Raw genomic sequence first — 23,333 nt, forward strand, 5'->3', positions numbered from 1 at the left:
CTGTCTTGAGCCACTGAAAACCTGTGGTTTCTCCTCCAGTCAAGTGGTGATCAGACATGCTCCAATAAGGAATAATGACTTTTTTAAAATGCTGGTCTATTTCACCTTACCTTGGTAGGAATCAAAAACTCTTTTATCTATGTGTTATAAAATAGGAACAGAGGTTCAAAGAAAAACTAAATGTTGCATGTTTAAAAATCAGAGAATGAGGCTGGGCGTGGTGGCTCACGCTTGTAAGACCAGCACTCTGGGAGACTGAGATGGCAGGATTGCTTGAGCTCAGGAGTTGGAGAACAGCCTGAGCAAGAGCGAGACCCCATCTTTACTAAAATAAAATAAAGTAAAATACTAGCTGGGCATCATGGCAGGTACCTATAGTCCCTGCTTCTTAGGAGGCTGACGCAAGTATATTTCTTGAGCCCAAGAGCTTGAGGTTGCTGTGGAGGCTCAGAGACTGTTAACGACGACAGCCCCACCGTCTCCCATCATTTCCTCCAGTCCAGTGCATAGCAGATGGTCAGTAAACAAGACGCATTTTTTGTAAGAGGGTGGGAAAAGGGGAGTCGGATAAGGAGAGTGGGGGCCCCCTCTGGAAACTCAGGCACTGGATGTGCAGCACCGACCCTACCACCGGCGACCTCGGCTGCTCGGCTGTGCCGCGGCTTTCCGGAGGGGTGGGGCGAGCGCAGCCAGTCCTGACGTCGGGCGCCCTGCGGCCGTCACTCGGCGCTCGGCCCCGCCCCGCGGCCGCCGCCGCAGCAGCAGCCGCAGCGCCCAGGCCAGAGGTACGGCCGCGGCCGCCGCCGCCGCCGCCGCCCGGGACTCGGAACACCGCGCGGAGCCATGGCTTCGGTCCCCGCGGGTAGCGGGGCGCGGGGCGCGCGGGCGGAGGGAGGGCGGCCCCGGGCCCCAGCTCCCACCCCTGGGCTGATCCGCCGCTTCTCCGTCTGGTCCCTCAGAGGCCGAGACCCGGCAGAGGCTGCTGCGCACCGTCAAGAAGGAGGTAGGTCACGGGGTGGGGGGCGCTGTGGGGGGCGCTCGGTGCGATCCCCCAGGGAAGGGACAGCCGCAGCCACGCGGGGAGAAGAGTCTCTGTGGAAGGGTGGCGCCTGGCGGCGGGGCCGGCCCCCTCAGGAGTGGGGTTCACCTCTGTAGGCACTTACCTCCCGCAAGACTGGGGATATGGCGAATGAGTTGGGGGGTCCTAAGTATGGAAGGACTCTGGATGTCTGGGAGCTGTTTGTGGGGGTGCACGCAGCACGAGGGTCCTCCAAACGTAGGGGGCATGCCTGGGTGTGTTTGATAGGACCCCTCTCCTGTGTAGGAGCAGGTGGGTGGTCTCAGGAGATCTGGGTGAGAGGAGCTGGGCGGGGGAGCAGGGCGCGTTGGGGGAGGGGCGCTCACGTAGCTACAGGCCAAAAGGGGACCAGACTTCAGGAAAACAGAGCGGTTCGATTTGGGAAATTAAACCCTCCCTTCCCCTACCCGAGTTCTCAGTCCTTGGAGCCACCTCCAGGAGCCAGGGGACTGTTCCCTTGGCAGTCAGGGTCCCCTCACCTTCCTTTCCCCACCCCGCACATAGGAGGGTGAAAATCAGACAGGCTTCCACTGCCCCTCTGCCCCTCCACTCTGTCTCCCTGGTGCCAGTTGGAAGCCCAGTCTGGTCTCTAGGGCTAGTAAACATTGACATCCCCCACCCCCACCCCACCCCCGACGCAGAGAGAGTTTACAGTGGTAGGGCCCCCGCTAGGCATTTGGATGCTTGGATTGCGTGTGTACATGCATGCATAAGCCTGCGTGGGTGAGGACATGTGGCTGTATGTGTATGTGACAATGTTTGTGCATTTGTCTGGAGATACCTGGTGTATCTCTATCTCTGTGTGTGTATATCTGTGTGTATGTCTGGTTTTGTGAGTATGGGTCTCTGTGTGTGTAATTTGTGTGATGTATGAGTCGTGAATGAGTGCGGCTGTGATTGTGTGCATATGTGTCTTGAGGGGGTATGAAACGTGTGATGCATGAGTCTGTGTGAATGACTAAGGCTGTGACTGTGTGTGTTTTGCCCTCCCTGTGTCAGCTTGGGACCCCTTTGCTGCCGCATCTGTGCCCTGAGTTCAAGGCTGCATGGTTGCAGACCTGGTGGGTAGGCCTGGTCCCTGTGCCTGGCTGTGTGTGTGTGTGTGTGTGTGTGTGTACTGTGAATGTCAGCTGTAGTGACAGTGCCCAGCACAACTGAGGAGCCCCTCCCTGCACAGTATCAGACAACCACCAAGGGCAGCCTCAGGAGGCCAGGACCTGTTGCTGTCCCTTGCTCCTCCTTGGGAAGTGGGTGTGTGTATGTGTGTGGCCTGTCCTATTTTGCTTAAAGATTAGCTCCATGGCTGACTGCACATTCTAGTGTTTTCAAATAAGGAGATACATAAGGTCCCTCAGAAAGGCCCAGAAATTTTCAGCTCCTTAAAGACCCTTGTAAAGACCCCAAAATAGCTCTGTGTAGGCCCCATTCCCAACAAAACCCACAAATCCACAACATTCTCATGGTGATTTCAAGAGAGGAGTGTACGTGGACCCACAGAAAACCTTAGGCTAAAAACCAGCTGTCTTTTTGTTCAGACCAAGATGTAGTATTTGCTCCCCAGATGTTTTTGCCTAGGGTAAATTGTTTTGAAGGAAATGGTTGGTTTAGTTGCTGAGGGGCCTGCAGTCAGAAGAGAGTTTCAGCCAGTCTTCTAGGGAGGGCTCAGGCTGAGGTCCTGCTTCCAGCTGCCTCAGTGCCCCACACAAGTCCTTTGCTCTGTGTAGGACTCAGTCTCCCCATCTTCAGAAAGATTCATTTGTCCTGATGTCCTTTGAGGTACAGTCCATGTCAGTCTATAGTCCAGTTTGGGTTCTGGGTAGACTCAGAAAAGGGGATTGATTTCACAAGAGCATGCAGCTAAGAATGGGCAGAGTCTGGCCTTACCCCTCAAGTCTGTCTGACAAGCTCTTACCCTCCCATACCACAGGTGTGCCCACCCATAGCTACACAGTGCCTCACCTTAGGATGTGTGGGTGGTATAATTTCCATTGTGTGGATGAGAATACTGTGGCCCAGAGACAATGAGTCATATTCCAGGGACATTGAACCAGTGCTGCAGAAAGAGGTCCAGTCTTCGGTCTTTGAGCCCCCCATTCAACATAATGACTATTCCATGTCCCCAAAGCAGCCCTCCCATGTCCTTTCCTTCCTTTACATACCTCTTCGGTGGACATCTCCCCCAATATCAGAGGATGACTCTCCAGTCAAATGGAAGGGAAAGTTCTTTGCTAGAAATCTGAGAGTCAAGTTATGTCTTCTCTCTCCCCACCCTCCCTGGGTTCAGAGGAGCCACATCTCTGCATGTCACAGCCTTGCACAGAGCCACTTCTCATCCTTTCTAGAAGGGGTGCCTTAGCCATCAGCTTCTTTAGATAAGGAGAGCAGCTCTGCGAGTTTGACTGGAGCTACTACAGCCACCAAGGGTCCAGCAGAGTTTGTATGGCTGGAAACTCTGCCCAGTGCTGATCTGGGAGACCAGGAGGACCCAGCACCCAGAAGGCAGGTGAGGAAGGACCTTTGGACTCACCCAGAGTTGGATGGAAATCCCAGAAGTGTTTATTTACTGAGAGTTGTACATCAGGCACTGGGCTAGGTTCTGTGGATACAGCAGTGAATAAGATAGGCCCTATCCTTGTCCACTTGGGGCTGACATTGCCATGGGGGGGTGGGGGAGATACCAACAGATGTTAAATCCCAGTTACAAGGAGAATGACATGTTGAGCACAGAGATCTGAAGGGAGGTACCAGGTGCCACAAGAACACGAAACAGGGAGTACTGACCATGAGCAGGGGCCCAGGACAGGATGTTTCAGAAGGCATCTGGAAGATGAGTAGGTGAAGGTATGATGGGATGGGGGGCGCCCAGGGAGAGGGATCTGGGTATGCAAAGGCTCTGTGTCCAGACAACACTGAATTTGAAGGAATTCAAGTGACTGGAGCAGAGAGGAAGGAGAAGGGTGAGGTTGCTGAGGAGGCAGAGCACAGGGTCGTACTTTAAAAGCAAAAGAAAAGTAATGGGGGTGGTGCCTGTAGCTCAGTAGGTGGGGCACCGGCCACATACACCGAGGCTGGTGGGTTGGAGCCCAGCCCGGACCTGCTGAAACACCAATGACAACTGTAACAGAAAAAATAGCTGGCTGTTGTGGCAGGCGCCTATAGTCCCAGGTACTTGGGAGGCTGAGGCAAGAGAATCACTTAAGCCCAAGAGTTTGAGGTTACTGTGAGCTGGAATGCCATGGCATTCTACCAAGGGCGACATAGTGAGACTCTGTCTCCAAAAAAAAAAGAAAAAAAAGAAAGAAAGAGAGAGAATGGGAAGGGCACAGGGAACGGAATGGGGGGGAGCTGATGTTGACTGCATGTTCATTGCACAAGCATAGACAAGATCCGTCTTCACCTTCCACAGTGTGTGGGTTTTAGTCTATTCATAACAGGGATGAAAATTGTTCGGACGATAGGATAAACCCTGTGACAACACCCACCGTGTTAGCCTGAGCTTCTGCAGGGCAGGCATGTTATTTTTCATCTTGTCTCTCCCTCCCCAGTGCCACCAAGGGAGAGCTGGAGACAGGGTGTCCTCAGCATGGTCTCTTCCTGTCAGATCCACCTGGCTCTTTTCTGGCTCCTTCCTGGCTTGTTCTGCCCTCCCAAAGCCACCCCTTAATTTTGTTTTGGTTCCTGGAGTGAGAGAAGAGACTGGCTTCCCGTTCCCATGACAACTGCCATTAAAGGAGCTAGTCATGTGATGCCAGTTGATAAGGGAAGCATAGTGACTAACTGCTTCGTTTTCCTGCCTCCAGGTTGCTGGGCCTAGGAGGCCAGTTAATTGGAGGGGAGGAGGTAGGGGCTTGTGGGCAGCAGAGGGGACCCCGGGAGGGAGGCAGGGAGATGAGGTAGTTGCTGGGGGAAGCTGCTGCATTTAGCTCTGCACACTGGAGTTCATGGAAGGGTGTTGATTCTGAGTCCTTCAGCGCAGCTGCCTGAGAAGAGTTAAGTTTGGGAAACAGAGCTTCTCAGCCTCTGGGTTGGAGACAGTGGGTTTCAAGAGAAAGGCGAGACGTGCCGGGAAGGTTGAAGAAAGATGAGGGAAGCAGTCTATGTTACTATGGAGACCCCCATGGTTTTACTCTAACTCAGTGGTTCTTAATGAGAACGAGGACAGTTTTGTCTCCCAGTCGTAGGTTGGCAAGGTAACATATAGGTTAGCCCATTAAATCAGACTTTCAGATAAACGATGAGTAAGTTTTTAGTTTAAGTGTGTGTTGCTAAATTGGTCAATCCTGCTCCAGAGGACAGAAAACGTCTGGAAAGTTTTTGGTTGTCACAGTTGGGGGGGCGCTGCCGGCACGTAGTGGGAAGAGGCCCATGATGCTCCTTATGTTCTTGGAATGCACAAGACATCGCGCACTGCACCCTGAGAATGCGTCTGTTTCTTCTAAAATGAGCTGAGGCCATAGGACAGAGATTGAACTAGGTAATAGCATTCCTAATTCTGTCTGTTACGAACGATTAACTCTGCCAGGCACTGTGCACAGTGCTTCCTAAGCACTGTCTCCTCCACTCCTCACCATCAGCCCAAGAGGGCAGTCATCATCCCCTTTCCTGGACAGATGAGGAACTGGAGGTGCAGAGAGGTCACATGGCTCACTTTAAGGTCACACAGTTAGTCCACCAGAAGCCAGGATTCCACCTTCACCCTGCTGGCATCTGAGGGTAGCCTCACGCCTCTGGCTTACAGAGGGTACGGCAGTAGGGAGAATATGAACTTCAAACAAGCCCCTGGAAACACAGCTTGGGGTAAAGTCTGTGTAGGGGGAGGAGATGAGACAGGAAATGTCCATTTGTCCCAGTTTGTGCAGGGCTCTGTGTGTCAGGCTGCAGCATTTGGACTTGCCTCAGCAGATAGTGGGGGGCTATAGAGGATTTATGAGCAAGGGAGGGTTTGGGTTAGAGCTGTGCAGAAGAAATAGAGACACCAGGTAATGAGGCAAGAGAGGAAGTTTCTGTCTTGTTCTTTGCTGACCTTTCAATTCTTGGGTTGGAAATCACAGGACCCTCTACTCCCACACTCCCCTCTGTGCCACCATGTGGAGTAAAGGCTCCAAAAATGCATGTGCCTGTAATCGCTACTATTTGAGGAGCTGAAGGAGAAGGGTCACCTGAGCCCAGGAGTTTGAGGCAGCAGTGCACCATGATTGGACCTGTGACCAGTCACTGCATTCTAGCCTGGGCAACATGGCAAGACCATGTCTGGGGGAAAAAAAGAAAGAAAAACGCATGAGGTTGAATGAGTGCACGAGTGCCAGGTGCCTTTTTGGGGGCTCTCTAATGCTTGCAGGATGGACTCAGATCAGCTTGTGTCACATCTGTGAGCTTAAGAGGGCAGAAATTCTGTTAATGAATAATGCAGCCATATTCACATGATGTGCTTTGATGTATTTTCAGGTCTCTGGCAACCTGGCTTCTGGGAGCTTTTGGTAGCGATGGGTGTCTGTAGCAGGCATGGGCGCCCTGGTTCGATGTGGCGAGGGTAGCTGGAGGGACTCTAGCTCTCTTGCTTGATCTCTTGTACTGTCTGGCTGAGTCTCCCCCAGTGACCTCATGAGGTGTCCCAGGAGCTGGTGGTAGCATTTGTTGCTGGTTGGGGTAGGAAAGTGCATTTTTGTTACCCCAGGTGCCCACAGTTGCTGACTGCAGAACCCAGGGTGGGAAGTGAGGAGACCTGAGTCCTGATTATGATTCTTCCCCTAACAATCTGTGTGGCTTCCGAAGCAGGTTCATCCTCCTAGCCTCATTTTTCTACTTTCTAAGTGGATGAGGTCAGACAGCTCCAGAATTCTAAGAATGTCAACTCATGTAATTTGGCCAGGATCACTTTCTGAGAGCCAAGTCTTCCACATTTTGTCTCCTGTGAATTTGCCAATTCAGTATTTAAACCTTATTAGAACTCTGTAGCTGATAAGGCTTTATGGGAACCTTCAGTCCATTCGGGGAAAGCCAGGGCTTAACTAAAGACTTCCAAATAGGATAAATTTAATAAAAAACAAACAACAACAACAACAACAAAAAAAACCCAGCATATACTGAACCTTTCGTGTAAGTGACCTTATTTATATTCACACCCTGTGAAGTGAGGAAAGCCCCTTCTCAAGGAAGTCAAGGCATAGATATGACAAGTAATTTGTCCAATAGTCCAGCCTGGGAGGCTGGCTCCAGATTCCTGTTCTTTATGACTCTGGTGCTAAAGCCAATATCACACACATGGTGATGAGCTCTGCTTAAGGTCATGGAGTGGGGAAGACGGTCCAGGTTTGGAACCAGGTGGCCCTGCATTTGAATTGTGGCCCTGCCACTTAGTAGCTGGGTGAACCTCTGTGACGTCAGTCTACTCACGTGTCACACACAGAGGGCATTCATGCAGCAGTGCTGCTGGGCTGGCACTGTCAGGCAGTCAGCAGCATTTATGGAAGGGTCAGGCACAGGGCTTGGCTCACCTGTAGGGGGCAAGATGGACTCAGTCACAGAAGAACACTTTGCTGCCCTTTCCAGTCACATCTGAACTTGGCAGATGCTCTCAGCATGAGATATTCCTCTCCCTGAATGAGCCCTGGGCTGAGGGGTGCTACAGCCCCCAGAGTAGAACTGCGGAATGAATGGGAAGAGGTGTTTCTTGAGGTCCAAAGGGACAAGCTCTCGTGTGGCAGTCAGTGAGCTGAGTCTTGGCTGGCTGTATTGCCATCCTGGGGTGGGCAGCCGAGTTTTCCTTCTGGGTCTGGTTGCTCATAAGCTCCATAGAGATAATCTCTGAGCCTAGGAAATCAGAGTCCCTAGTGAGTCTCCTGACCCTGCTGCTTAATTGCTATGCTCCCCAGGCGAGGGGGCTAAGAGTGCTAAACTCAGATGTGAGAGGTGGGCATGTATTTTTTTCTTTTTTATAGAGACAGAGTCTCACGGTACCGCCCTCGGGTAGAGTGCTGTGGCGTCACACGGCTCACAGCAACCTCTAACTCTTGGGCTTACGCGATTCTCTTGCCTCAGCCTCCCGAGCAGCTGGGACTACAGGTGCCCACCACAACACCCGGCTATTTTTCTGTTGCAGTTTGGCCGGGGCTGGGTCCGAACCCACCACCTCCGGCATATGGGGCCGGCGCCCTACTCACTGAGCCACAGGCGCCGCCCTGTATTTTTTTCTTTTAGTGATATATATTACGAGAAGGGATGGGAGATGATTGCACAACTTGGCAGGAACTCAGATGGTAGGTGTTTATCAGGAGCACGACAGTTCCTTTTTCAGGAATGTCCCATTTAAAAATCAGATAACTGGGGCGGTGCCTGCGCCAGCCCCATATGCCGGAGGTGGCGGGTTCAAACCCAGCCCCGGCCAAAAACTGCGAAAAATAAAAATAAATAAAATAAATAAAAATCAGATAACTGGCCAGTTGTGGTTGCTTATACCTGTAATCCTAGCACTCTGTGAGGCCAGGATGGGAGGACTGTTTGAGGCCAGGAGTTTGAGACCAACATGAACAACATAGAGAGGCTCTCTCTCTCTACTGACAGGGGTCCTCAAACTTTTTAAACAGGAGGTCAGTTCACTGTCCCTCAGACCGTTGGAGGGCCGGACTATAGTTTAAAAACAAAAACTGAACAAATCCTATGCACACTGCACATATCTTATTTTGAAGTAAAAAAACGAAATGGGAACAAATATAATCACACTGTCGCATGTGGCCTGCGGGCCATAGTTTGAGGATCCCTGCTAGAAAAATTAAGTCGGGTGTGCTGGCATGTGCCTGTAGTCCCAGCTACTTGAAAGGCTGAGGCAGGAGGATCACTTGAGCCCAGGTGTTGGAGGTTGCAGTGAACTGTGATGACATCACTGCTCCCATGCTCAGGCAATAGAGTGAGATCCTATCTCAAAAAAAAAGTAATAAAATAAAAATCAGATAACTGAAGCCCCAAGAGTTAAGAAACTGGTGATACTTGGGACATTCAATTAATTACTGTATTATTATTGTTTAGTAAATTATGCTTAATTAGTAAATTAAAATTAGAACAACTGCCATTTACCAAACATTGCTGTAAGTGCTTTGCTTTATCTCATTTTATCTACAAATCATTCTTTTTTTTTTTTTTATTGTTGGGGATTCATTGAAGGTACAATAAGCCAGTTACACTGATTACAATTGTTAGGTAAAGTCCCTCTTGCAATCATGTCTTGCCCCCATAAAGTGTGACACACCCTAAGGCCCCACCCCCCTCCCTCCATCCCTCTTTCTGCTTCCCCCCCATGACCTTAATTGTCATTAATTGTCCTCATATCAAGATTGAGTACATAGGATTCATGCTTCTCCATTCTTGTGATGCTTTACTAAGAATAATGTCTTCCACTTCCATCCAGGTTAATACGAAGGATGTAAAGTCTCCATTTTTTTTAATGGCTGAATAGTATTCCATGGTATACATATACCACAGCTTGTTAATCCATTCCTGGGTTGGTGGGCATTTAGGCTGTTTGCACATTTTGGCGATTGTAAATTGAGCTGCAATAAACAGTCTAGTACAAGTGTCCTTATGATAAAAGGATTTCTTCCCTTCTGGGTAGATGCCCAGTAATGGGATTGCAGGATCGAATGGGAGGTCTAGGTTGAGTGCTTTGAGGTTTCTCCATACTTCCTTCCAGAAAGGTTGTACTAGTTTGTAGTCCCACCAGCAGTGTAAAAGTGTTCCCTTTACAAATCATTCTTTAGGAGAGCCAGCACAAGTAGCAACTTCTCTTTAATACCAAGGAAATTAAAGCTCAGACAGGTTAAGAAACTGAATCAAGGTCACACAGCTGAGAAGCAGTAGAGCAAGGTGTTCTCATCAACTCCATGCCATGTCAAGTTAGATAAACCCTAATTAAACTAGCCGGGGTGATGGGGCAGTGCCTGTGTCACATGCTTCTTTTGCACCAATCGCAGTGGGGCAGATGGCCCTGATTGGACAAGCCTGCAGGGGTGAGGGTGGACTCAGCCTTCTGAGAGTAAGGAAAGGGCACCAGTGGAGAGTCAAGGTGAAATGACCAGACAGGGAGATTGAAACCAGGCAGACAAACCACAAATGTCCACATCAGAGGAGTAAGGCGCCAGCATTTGGAGCTCAGCCTCTGACAGTGGAGTTGTCCCCTCCTGGGCTCTGCTTGTGTCCCTCATGCTGTGTGCCAGGTGTCTGCTGGATCAAGGACTTCTATTCTAGGGATAAGCAAACCCTGAAATTGTACAAGTACTTTGTGCTTCCCATGTGGAGAGAAGATCTAAACTTTCATCAGTACCTGAAAAGGGTTCCACAACACAGATACCCAAACAGGGTTCAGGATCACCCTGTGTCTTCCTCAGTACATAACGAAGTACTAAGACTGGGAGGCTTTTGTGTAAACAACAGAAATATATTTCTCATAGTTCTGGTGGCTAAAGTCTGAGATCAGGGTGCCAAAGCATAATCAGATTGTCTTCCAGTTGCCAGGGTGCTGACTTCTCATCATATCCTCACATGGTGGAAAGGGAGTAAGAGAGGTCATTGGGTGCCTTTTATAAGGGCAATCATTCCATTCAAGAGGGCTCGGCCCTCATGACTTAATTACTTACCAAAGGCCCACCTCCTAATACCATCACTTTGGGGGTTAGAATTTCAATACATGACTCTTGGGAGAGACACAAACATTCACTCTCTAACACCCTGCAAGATGATGTGATACAAAAATGAATACATTGTACTTTCTGTCCTTGATATGCTCAGAAACAAACTAGTGCCTCCTAATTTCTAACCCAGTGAGCTTTTTAACAAAAATAGTAACACCTGATAATAATAATAATTAGCATTTCTTGGGCACCTACTACATTCCAGACCCACTCTGTCTAATATGTTAGCTACTAGTCACAAGAGATTATTTACATTTCAATTAAATGGGATTCAAAATGCAATTTCTCATTTTAAAATTGGAACTAAATGATCAACACTCAGGAATTAAAATTAAATTCCGTGGAAATTCAGTGGAAATCAAGCAGGTGGGAGGAGGAGTGGAGGTAAATTCACACCTAACAGGTGTAGTGCTTACTAGCTGCAGAATGGACACACTTATAACCTTAACTCAAACTGTACAGAAGTAATGCATATAACCAAAACTTGTATACTCCCATAATATTCTGAAATAAAAACATAATTAAAATAAAATAAAATAAAAATACAATTCAATTCAATTTCTCCATCACATTAGCCACATTTCAATTGTTTTGTAGCTATAAGTGGCTAGTGACACCATGTGGGACAGGACAGGTACAGAAAATTCCAGAAAGTTCTGCCATGTCCTAGACATTATGTTATGTGCTTTATATGCATGTCAGAAAAAAATAACACCTTGGGAGAGGAAGTCATACATATTGTCCCGATTTATAGATAATTACCATAAATTAAGCACATAGAGATGTAGTGACTTGCCCAAGGCCACACAGCTGGCAAGAGGTGGAGACAGAATTTGAACAGTATTTGAAGTTACCTTTAGACAATATTGGGCTGCTTTGCCTTCTAAGGTCAGGGGAAAGTGGATTAGTCCCTTTTCTTGTTTACCAGTGTGTTTTAAGCAACCTCCTGGGAATTTCGTTTCTTATTTTTCCACAGCTGCCCAGACGCCTCCTTCCATCCCACGTTTGGGCAGTCTTCCAGAGGGTCTGTGTGCATCCTCCTCTCCTGTGAGGCCTGTGGGTCTGTGAAGATGGGGCATGTTGCCATGGGAGTCCAGCTCCACACAGTGGACAGAGCACCCAGGAGAGAGCTGGCTGGTCTCCAGGGTGTGGGCTGGGGATATGCAACATGCTGGTTGATTTCTCTGGGAATAGAAAGAGGCGGGGTGGGGAGGTGCGTTCTTCCCAGCTGCACCCTCTCCAGTGGGCGTTTGCCTGGGCATTTTAGCCTGAAGCACTTTCATGCCCAGATGCCCCCAGGTTAATGCTCCAAAATCACACATTGAGGGGACCTTCTCATCAGGGGATGTCTGAGGAATGTTGGGTAGTGAGGGGAGGCCTGTTTGTAGAACACTGCTCCTTCTGGGTGGTGGCAGGTTGACTGGTCCTCAGACTGTCAGGGAACAATGCATGGCACCTCTTTATAGCATGCCAGTAAACCATTAATAGGAGCCAGGCTAGCAGCAGCTGAGTTAGAGGCATTTGCTTTTCCTAGAAACCCCAGAACCTTTTAGGGCAGGTTAAGTGGGGAGGAACTGGAAGAAGGATTTCCTAACACTCTAAAGATCCACTGGCCACCACTTTATAATTTTCCCTCCCTTTCTCCTCCCCACTTATGCCCATCACAGGGGCTGTAGAACACCCTCCTGGGCGCTGCTTTCATTATCTGTGCCATGTGGAAGTGATGAGAAGAATAGAAGGGTATTGGCAAGAGGGTGGGACATGTCTGTCCTGGAGCTACAGGTGAGGAGTCCAAAAAAGGGAGCTTTGATCTTCCCACCAGCATTTGCTGGGCTCCTGGCCTTTGGTGGATGCTGAGAGGGCAGCAGTGAGTACGGGTGAGATCTCCACCTGCTTGGTGCTGACCCTCTAGCAGTCCCTAATCTTTTTGGCACCAGGGACTGGTTTCATGGAAGACAGTTTTTCCATAGACCAGGAGCAGGGGCATTGATTCTCATAAAGAGTGTGCACAACCTAGATCCCTCCCATGTGCAGTTTACAGTAGGATTCCTGCTCCTGTGAGAATCTAATGCCACTGCTGTTGTGACAGGAGATGGAGCTCAGGTAGTGTGTGGCTATGCAAGTGATGGGGAGCGGCTATCAATACAGATGAAGCTTCACTTGCTTACTCACCTGTTGCTCACCTGCTGTGCAGCCTGGTTCCTAACAGGCAACAGACTGGTACCAGTCTGCAGCCCAGGCTTTAAGGACCACAGATACAGAGCAAAAGGGAGGTGGTGATGGGTGGCTCCTGTGGCTCAAAGGAGGAGGGCTCTGGCCCCATATGCTGGAGGTGGCGGGTTCAAACCCAGCCCCAGCTAAAACTGCAAAAGAAAAACCAAAAGGGAAGTGGTGAACAAGCAAACAGATGAAGAAGTATGATTAATACAGAAATGGATGAAAGCACAGCACTGGCGGCGGCAGGGAGAGGCTAGGGAAGGCAGCAGTTTATCTGGGCAGTCAGGGTGGGCCTCTCTGAGGTGGTGGCACTTGAGATGAAAAGGAGCAGCTGTGCAGAGAGAGCTGGGCATAGTAAGAACAAGGGAACTGAGAAAAAGAGGAGCATGAGACATTGGAGGAAAGGCAGGGAGCTGGGAACGAGGAAGAAAGACATGGAAGACAGATCAGAGACAAATGGGACCCCTGTGACTTGCTGTTCCCTGATTGTCCCCCCGGTGGAGGTAGGGAGGAAGGTTTTGAGATAACACCACCAGACACCTTGTGAAGACGCCATAGTCCATTGCAGGTCACTGTGGGCTGAGGGTATGGAGAAGGAGGTGTTTAGTCTGTTTGCTGGAAGGTCGGGATCCCTTGCCAACATCCTCCTTTATTTCTTGTTGTGGTGGACTTCACTTTTTATGCTAGGTTTAGGTTTACAGCAAAATGGAGCAGAACGTGCAGAGATTTCCCATCTATCCTCTGCCCCTGCACACACACAGCCTTCCCCCACCATCAGCATCCCCCATGAGACTGGTACTTTTGCCACAGTTGACAGTCTACATTGACACATCATTATCACCCCAAGTCCACAGGTTATATTAAGGGTCCACGCTTGGTGTTGTGCATTCTGCGGGCTTGGACCTACATATAATGACATGGGTCCACAGTTGCATTGTCTCACCAAGTGTTTTCATGTCCTAAAACTCCTGTGCTCCACCTATTCATCCCTCCTCCCTCCCTCCACCTCCTCTCCTGGCAACCAATGATCTTTTTTCCTTTTCCAGTCTTTTTGCCTTTCCACCATTATAGGTGGAATCATATGGTGATCAGCTTTTTTTAGATTGGCTTTTTTTCACAAGTAGTAGGCATTTAAGGTTGGATATTTCTTTTTGTTAGCACAATTCTCCTTTGGGAACAGACAGGCATAGGTGCCAGGAGATGCCTGGGATGCAGGGGGAGGTGAACTATGAAAAATGGTGGCTAAGGTCAGAGGTCCGGGAGCAGGTGTGTTGGCCAACCTGCTGCTAGGGTCCCCAGTGCAAACTGGGGCTGTGGAGCAGGAGATCTTGCTTCAAATCCTGGCCACCTTACAAATCTGATGGCTTTTGCCTCTCTCGGGTCTGCTCCCTCAGTGGGAAAAATGGGGATCATAAGAGCAACACCTGTGTGCTTGCGAATCTTTGGGCCTGTGTGTAAAGCACCTGCTGTATGCCAGGCTTAGTGCAGGGCAGATAATCCTGGGTTTTAGTCTCACCCTGCTGTTCCCAAGCCTTGTGCTCTTGGACAAGTCATTTCACCTGACCGAGACTCGGTGTCCTCATCTGTAAAACAGAAGGGCTAACGCTCCCATCTCACTAAATTACTATGACGATTAGGTGAGATCAAGCCCCTAAGCACAGGGCCACACATAGTGCATACTTTTTAAATGAATGTTGGCTGTTATTACTTAAAGCAAATGTCTAAAGCACTCACTGTGGGGTAGCTATTGTGTTAAGTGCTTTAAGTATATTATTTTATACCTGTGAGGCAGATAACTAATATCACCCATTTCACTGACGGGAGGGAAAGCTGAGACTCAGAGAAGGGACATGATTTGCCCAAGGTCATGCATGCAAGAGCTGGCTGGGAATTCTGGAAGTCTGATCCCAGACCCTAATGCTCATGGACCTGCAGCAGGTGTTACTATAGGGACGTGAAAGAGGGGGAATCATGTCAACTAGGGGTGGTAGGCTCAGGAGGGAATTGGAAGAGGGGCATATCACTTGGTCCTCGGGGACTGGGAGATTTTTCTAGGGCTTGAGATAGACAGGAATGCAGGGAACAGCACAAGCAAGGGCCAGGAGGTGGGAATCACGTGGACATAGAAGGACCGACATGTGGGACCAGAGCTCAGGGTTCTGGGAGGAACCAGGAGTCAGCAGGAAAGGAAGATTGGGTCACACCATGGAAACAGTCACAGCTTACATGGTGGCACCACCCCTTCCTACCATCCCTTCCCCCACCCCAAGTCTGTTGTGCTTTGGAGCTTCCCGAAATACTGTTCCCCCCTCCCAACTCTTACCTCACCCATAATAAATTAAAGCATTTAAAGCTTTGGGGCACTTTAGAGCTTTTCCCTGTCCCATTGCCCTTATATCTGGCCTGTCCCTTGGGCTCCAGGTGGCTACGCAGGGTAAGAGGTAGGGGGGACTTTCCCCTCTGCTTTAGAGTCAGAGAAACTGAGACTCAGAGTTCATTTCTACTCCTTCTTCAGATTTTGAGCCATCACCTCCTCGAGGAGGCCCTCCCTGACCTTTCTCCTTACCCCATCAGGTCTAGTTTCTTTGTTATTTGTTCTCACAGAACCCAGTTCTTTGCTGCAAAGAATGGATCTCACATCGGAATTATTTACCCGTTGGTGTGATTCACTTTATGTCTTGCTGTCTCACTGGACTGTAACCTCCATGAAGACAGAGACTGTGTCTGCTTTGCTCCCCTGTGCCTGACACCAGGAGTGCACAGGCACTCCTGTGAATGGACAGCAGTTTTGGTGACAACATTCTGGGAAGGAAGTGTTCACAGAATATTGGAAGGACACTTGTCCAAGCTTGGGGGAGGGGCAGTTCAGGAAAGCTTCCAGGAGGAGGTAACGCTTTGGCTGAAGCTTGAAGCCTGAAGCCTGAGTTGCAGTAAGCCAGCTGGAGCACGCAATGGAGGGGCATCTGGTAGACACCCCACATGAGCAAAGGCACAGAGGTGAGCACACGGGGCCACCTTTGGGGACTTGGGTCTGAGGGTCAGCGGTCCAGGTAAGGCTGGAGACATAGGGTTCCTAAGGTGAGTGCATCTTGTCCTGAGAGTCCCAAGTACCTGCAAGCGAGGCAGAGTGACACAGGCTGCCTTCCACTCACCTCCTTAATCCAGTGGTTGTCAAGGGGCCTTTGAGTCACCCTTCTCTTCTCCCTGCCTTCCCCACATGCTGAGAGTTATTTTTAAAGCTACCCTGCAGAGCCCTCCAGCATTTTGACTTAACCATTCTCTCCACTACCTGTTGCTTACATACGTTAAGAGTCAGGGTCCCTGGGGACTCACTACACCTCTGTCACCCTCCCTGCCAAGAGGCGACCACCTGAGTGGGGCCCCAGGTAGCAACTGGAGCCACTCTGAGTCACAACTGAGGTGGTGGGCCTCGGAGGAGCAGGGGACAGCTTGGGTGATTTTTATTTAGGCCTACTTTGTGCAACCCAGGCACTGCACTGGGTGGTTTAAACCAGGGTTCCCTGTGTGTCTTTATGTCCACCCTTGAGCCAAGAATGTGTTTTTGGTTTTGTTTTTACATTTTTAAAGAGTTGTAAAAACAAAAGACTTGGAAATAGCTGTGCCAAATTTCACAAGTAGACATTTAGCAAATAAAAAATACCTTGCCAGATTTAGCGAATAAAAATTCAGGATACTTCATGACACATGCACTTCAGAGAAATAAGCAGTAACCCACTCAGTACTCCATGTGATACTCAGGACGTACTTATACTAAAAAATTATTTCTTGTTTATCTGAAATTTAGATTCAACAAGGGATCCTCGAAATTATCAGGCAGTCCTACCCCATGCCCTGAAATACTTGCTGTTTGATGCTCTTACAGTGGAAGGTGGCGGACCCCAGTCTTAAACAATTATCTGTGTGACCAGGAGACACAGGGTCTCAGAGTACCGGAAGGGATGGGAGGTTCTGAAGCCGGGTTCTCAGGGTACCGAGCATGGTAAGCAGTAGCTGATGGTATTTGTGTTATTGATACACAGTGATCACTAACACATGTTGAGCACCTCCTGTGTGCCCAGATGCTGTCTTAGGGGCTCAGGGTCTTCATGGGAGGGATGGATGCTAAGCAGATAAGCCCACAGATGAGTGGAGGTCAAGCTGTGATAAATTCTAAGGAAAGTACAAAGCAAGTGCAGATGGCAGTCAGAGATTCTATGTTAGACAAGGCGATCAGGAAGCTCCTCCAATGGTGAGACTAAGCCACCCCCACTTTCCCAACAAAGGGGTTGGAGACATGGCTACCTGGCAGCTACAATTTCCCCAGCACTCACGTTGTGCCTGCCCGTTCTAGCTCTGTGTATGTTTTGCTCATGGGATCCCCAAGCAGCAGCCTTGTGGGATAATGTGGGTGCTGTCCCCCTCACAGATGAGGAAACTGAGGCAGGAGGTTACCTATTGAATGGCATGGAGTCTGGCCTAGGCGTAGTGGCTCTTCCAGGTTCACATCCTCACTTCACTGTAGTGCCCCCATTAAGGTGGCCCCAGCTGCGTGCTAGAGCCTGTGTGAGTCGCTCTGCCTATATTTTCCATAATCCTTATGACAGCCCCCCCCCACACACACACACACATACACACACGGGCACATAGGTCCTGTCCCAGGCTGGGAGGAGTAAACCCAGCACAGTGTGGGAGGCAGGGAGAGCCAGGGGTTAATTTGGAACTTGGTGGCGTCCAAGATGGGCAACAGGAGGGTACCTGGGTGTGGGGAGGTGGCAGGTTAGAGGAAGAGAAAGTCAGGGCAGGCTTCAGAACCTCCCGTCCCTTCCGGTTTCCCAGATTGGCCTATCTTTCCTTGCCTGGAACTGGCACCCACCGGCCCTGACACCTTCCTGAGATTAATCCTCCTTTTATGCTGTTTAAATATTTGCAAGTGGAGAGAGAGAGAGAAGGAAGGGCGGGGCTGGTTTCTGAATGGCTGCAGAGTGAGGCTAGGGGAGGTGAAGCAGGTGCTCTGTGGAAGGGCAGGGCTAGGCCACAGCCCCAGGGGCCAGCTAGGCCCTGATTGGTGACTGTCAGTGGGTGGGAAGCTCAGGGAAGGTGGACCCGAGCTCCTCAGCAGTGGCCCTGCACCTGAGTTCAGGAGCACCTGCTGTAGGTCTGGCAGTGAGATGGATAGTCAGTGTCCTCTGAAGAGTCACTGTCATTTGCACAATCTATGCCGTGTGCCAGGTCCTGTCTCCAGGATTTTGAGTAAACCTTACATCCACATGGTGTTGGAAACCTGTCCAACATCATGCAGCTAGTGAGTAGCCAGGGATTCGAGCCTGGGTAGGTGACTCTGCATTCTGGACTCTTAGCCTCTCTCAATGGCTTCCTGACAACCTGTCCTTAGTGCAAATACACTGGTTCCAAAAGGAGTGAGCTCCCCATCCTCGGAGGAATGCAAGCAGATGTTGAAGGATGTTGCAGAATAGATTCTGCAAAGGAATAAAAGCTTCTTCACCCTTGAGGGCCCCCTCTTCTAAAAGAGGGTGTGGTTGGCAGAGTCTTGTCCTGGCATCGCAGATCTCCTGACTCTCAGTTCAGTGTTTCTTTTGATCCCAAGGTTGGGAAAGCCAAGGAATTCCTTCCACTGGCTTCCCAACACCTTGGGTTCTCAGATTACCCAGTGCTGGGCCGGGCTGGGAGCATCACTGTAGGTCACACTGTCAGACAGGTCTAGTTTCAGATCCCAGCTCTTCCCTTTCATGAGTGTGTGACCCTGGGGAAAGTGCATAAATTCTCTGAGTCTCAGTTTAAACATCTTTTTTTTTTTTTTCCCCTGTGAGCCTAAGCCTCACTCTTGTGACCCTGGGTAAAGTGCCATGGTGTCATCATAGCTCACAAAAACCTTTGACTCTTGAGTTTGAACGATTCTCCTGCTTCAACCTCCTGAGTAGCTGGGACTACAGGCACCCGCCATGATGCCAGGCTAATTTTTCTATTTTTAATAGAGATGTGGTCTTGCTCTTGCTTAGGCTGGTCTTGACTTCTGAGCTCAAGCAATCCACCTGCCTCACCTCCCAGAGTGCTAGGACTACAGGTGTGAGCCACCACACCCGGCCAATTTAAACATCTTTAAGATGTGGATCATAATGCTCTCATGAGGATTAAATAAGGTATTCTTTACAGAGAGCACATGGAAGAAACTTGGTAAATATCCTCTATTACTTCAAGCTGGGGGATGACAAAAGCTTTGGGTTTGAAGTGGCCTCCAGCTTCTGCTATAAGCCAAAGTATTTGTTAGAACCAGGACCCTGGTTGTGACTCCCAGCCACCTCTTCACGACCCTAGACAAGTCATAACTATGTATACACATACATACATACATATATATCTATCTTTGTGCTTCTGTTTACCCGTCTGTGAAATAGAATCATCTGGGAACTCACCTCATCAGGGTTGTCATGCTCACACACAGTTCCTGCAACATGGTGCTCAAAAAGTGAGTAGTGCGCTTCTCCTCCATTCCAGCCCTACCTGCCCTTTCACACCTCACATCACATTTAATCTTTACCACAACCCAAAGGTACATGGTTTCACTTTAGAGAAGCACAGACAGAGACGCCAGCAAGGGCATGGCTTGGTTGAGCTGGGATGTGAATGCAGGTCTGTGTGGCTCTGACGTAGCCACAACCACTGCCTCTGTGCTTCCCAAACCAGGTGTGATTCCTGGGCCAAAGCTTAGAAAATCACACAGGGTTTGAATGAGCCAGGATGCCACATGGCTCCACTCCCCCGCCCCCAGATCACCACAGATGATTGGGGACTGTCAGCCTCCAAGTGGAGGGATTTGGGCCCTTCCTTCCAGGCCTGCCTGGCCCTCTTTCCCGGCTTACAGGTCTGGTCTGTCCCTTGGGCTGACAAGGGTGGGCAGCATCCTCTTCCTTCCTGCTTCCAGACAGTGTCCTCTTTTGCAGAGCTTTCAGAGGGAATCTTCCACCCCCTGTTGCTAATCACCAGGCTTTTTAATTTCCTTTCCTGGTCTCAGGCTGTCAGGCTGTTATTAATTTCTGGGGCGACATCCCAGCTGGTAGCTGGGAGCCAGCAGCGGTGGGAAGGGGTCCTCTCTTGCTAGAGCCCTCCTGCTGGCTGAGGACTATTATACCCACCCTTGGTATTGCATCCCCATCTCCACATTCACCCCCATCCGATCCATTGCCAAGGTAAAAGGTTTGCAGCTCCTGCCTGCAGCCAACCTCTTGGCTGTGTCCTTGGGAGAAGCGCTTAACCTCTCTTAGTTTCAAGATCCACAGCTATAAACAGCCAGCCTTCTCTGCTCTGCGGAATTTGGACTTGTATACAATCAGAGTGCCAATAGGAAACAGATGGTTCCTCCAAACTGACTACATTAAGGCGAATTTAATAAAAGGGTAGTTGACTAAGGGGAGAGGGAAGAATGCTGGGAGCCCCCAGGGAAGGATGGAGCACCCCAGGGATATCATCAGGGGATCCAGGAACCTTTGCCTCCTCTGGGCCTGAAAGGGGTGGGAGGGAGAGGTTAGGGAAAGGAGGCTGGGTGTGGGAGGCTCCCAGACAAGAGCTGGGGCTGCTAAGTCCCTTATTTCCTCAGGGACCCTTGAGTTGCTCTTGTTCCATGTCCTGCCCCTCCCCCTTCCCATGCACCCTCCACTTCCCTTCAACCTGCCTGTAACCCTTTCCCCCTGCTCACCACCAGGCAAAACTCCTTCTTTCTTGTATCCCCATCAGACTGCCCTTGGTGAGGGTGTTTTCCCTGCAAGGTTAACTTTGTTGCTTCTTCACTTGATTTTACATGAATAAACATGCCTGATGCACAGGGAACTGCAGTGCACAGACCAGATGTGACCAGATCCAGGCCCAGGAAGCAGGAGTGTCTTCGTTATCATTAGGAAAATGCTGATTATTGAGCACACACCAGGCACTGTGGCTGTTTTATCTGTATTGCTTCCTTTTAAATCTTTCCATAAAAAGTGGACATTCACTTAATAGTTATTGAGCACCTGCTTTGTGCTATGCACTCTGCTGGGTCTTCAGAATGGAGTACCAAGTGGCATATACAAAATTCCTGGTCTCATAGCCCACTAAATGGGAGAGTCAGAGAATAAAGTAAGTAAGCAAAACAAAGAAAGTGGTAGAGGCAGGAAGGAATTTGGAGAGAAATAAAGCTGAAAGGGGGCATGTTGAGTATTGGGTGGGGGAGGTGTGCACTCTTAAAATGATGAGGGAAGTTGGCATTTGGTAGTGTTAACATTTTAGTAATATTAAGTCTTCTAATCCATGAAGATGGAATGCTTTTCCATTTTTTGTGTGCTTTTAAAAATTTCTTTCAGCAATGTTTTATAGTATTCAGTGTACAAGTCTTCTTTTAGCTTCTTTGCTTAAGTTTATTCCTAGGTATTTTATTCTTTTTGATACTATTATGAAATGGATTTAAAAGAAAATTTCCTTTTGGATTATTTCTTATTAGTGTATAGAAACACAACTTATTTGAGGGTGTTCATTTTGTATCCTGCAACTCTTCTGGGTTTGCTTATCGGTTCTATCAGTTTTTCCATAGAAGGTTTAATTTTCTACATAAAATTCATGTGAATGTTGAACAGAGATCATTTTACTTCTTCCTTTCAGACTTACATGCCTTCTATTCTTTTACTTGGCTAATTGCTATGGCTAGGACTCCAGTATGATGTTAAACAGAAGAGGTGAAAACAGGCCTCTTTGTCTTATTCCTGAACTTAAAGGGAAAAGCTTTCAGTCTTTCACCACTGAGTCTGATTTTAGATGTGGACTTTCCATATATGGCCTTTATCATGTTGAGGTAGTTTCCTTCTAGTCCAGGGACCGGTTTCATGGAAGACAATATTTCTACAGACCAGGGTGGGTGGGGGATGGTTTTGAGATGATTCAAGTGCACCACATTTATTGTGCACTTTATTTCTATTATTATTACATCATAATAAATTATATATATGAAATAATTATACAATTCACCATAATGCAGAATCAGTGGGAGCCCTGAACTTGTTTTCCTGCATTTAGACAGTCTCAACACAACCAGCACCACCACCTCACCCCGCCTCAGATCATCAGGCATTAGATTTTCATAAGGACGTGCAGCCCAGATCCCTCGTGTGCAGTTCGCTGTGGTGTTTGCACTCCCAATAGAATCTAATGCTGCTGCTGATCCGAGAGGAGGAGGAGCTCAGGGGGGTGATGCCAGTGATGGGGAGCGGCTGTAAACACAGATGAAGCTCCACTCAGTTGCCCACTACCACCTCCTGCTGTGTGGCCCAGTTCCTCACAGACCACAGACTGGTACCTGTACTGGTCCTTTGCCGAGGGGTTGGGGACCACACCTCTAAAGGAAGTGTAATAGGGGTCAGATTGCAGAGGGGGCTGCCTTGGATAGTGTATCAGGGAAGGAGATATTTTGTGTGATGCCTGAGAGAGGCAGTAGCCAGCTGTGCAAAGAGCCTGAACAAATAATTAAGTAAAATGGTGGAAAGGCTAACAGGAAGTGATCCAGCCCTTGCAGGGGGTCTGTACCCTGATCACACTGGGTCTTTCCCCATCACCCTCTGCCTCTGCCTTCCAGGTGAAGCAGATCATGGAGGAAGCTGTCACACGCAAATTTGTCCATGAAGACAGCAGCCACATCATCTCCTTCTGTGGTGAGTCTGTGGCCCTCCCGTGGCCTGGAACTGTGGCTTCTTTCTCTGAGGGCTGCCTTGGGGAAGTAGCATCTTTGAGCCATGGTTCTCACGTCATTTTTTGCTTAGTGACTCTGAAGTTATTTTTGAATTCCAAAGAGACTCCATTGGAGAATTTTGAAATACAGAAAAGTCTAGGGGGGGTAGGGGGGCAGCAATTAAAAATGACTTCTGCCTCCCCTGAAAAGGTTGTTGTGGTTAAGGCTAGAGGGATTGATTAACTTCCCTTCCCTGAGGGCCCAGTTCACACTGACTCTTGCCCCAAGAAACAAGTGGCTTTGCATCTGAGGAGGGGACTCCCTGTGCTTTCCTCTCTCTGCTCCTGGCTATTGCTAGGTAAAGGGACAGGGTGGATGGAGACTTTTTGAACAATGGAATTAAGAGCCCTTGGCATACCTGCAGGATCACGCCCAGCTGTCCCAGCAAAGGAGGCAGGCCTGGGGCGCAAAGTGTGTCTCAGACTTGTCTCCTTGGGCCACTGAGCCCACACATTTCCAGAAATAACCCAACTGCCGGGTTCTTACTTGACAATGGCTAGAGACATGTTTTGCATGTCAGTGAAGTCAAGATTTAGGTCATAATCAGTGTGTACATGTCAGTGGGAGTGTTTCTCTTTCTCCCTGAAAACTT

General features: G+C 49.1%; 1 pseudogene; it reads left to right on the top strand.

Annotated features, from left to right (window-relative positions):
* The first annotated feature begins 498 nt into the window (after nucleotides 1–498).
* LOC128593314 (small G protein signaling modulator 1-like) overlaps nucleotides 499–23,333 on the top strand; it is a 97,445-nt pseudogene continuing 74,610 nt past the window's right edge.

The sequence above is a fragment of the Nycticebus coucang genome, chromosome 9 (genome assembly GCF_027406575.1).
Source record: "Nycticebus coucang isolate mNycCou1 chromosome 9, mNycCou1.pri, whole genome shotgun sequence".
In the NCBI taxonomy this organism is placed as follows: domain Eukaryota; kingdom Metazoa; phylum Chordata; class Mammalia; order Primates; family Lorisidae; genus Nycticebus; species Nycticebus coucang.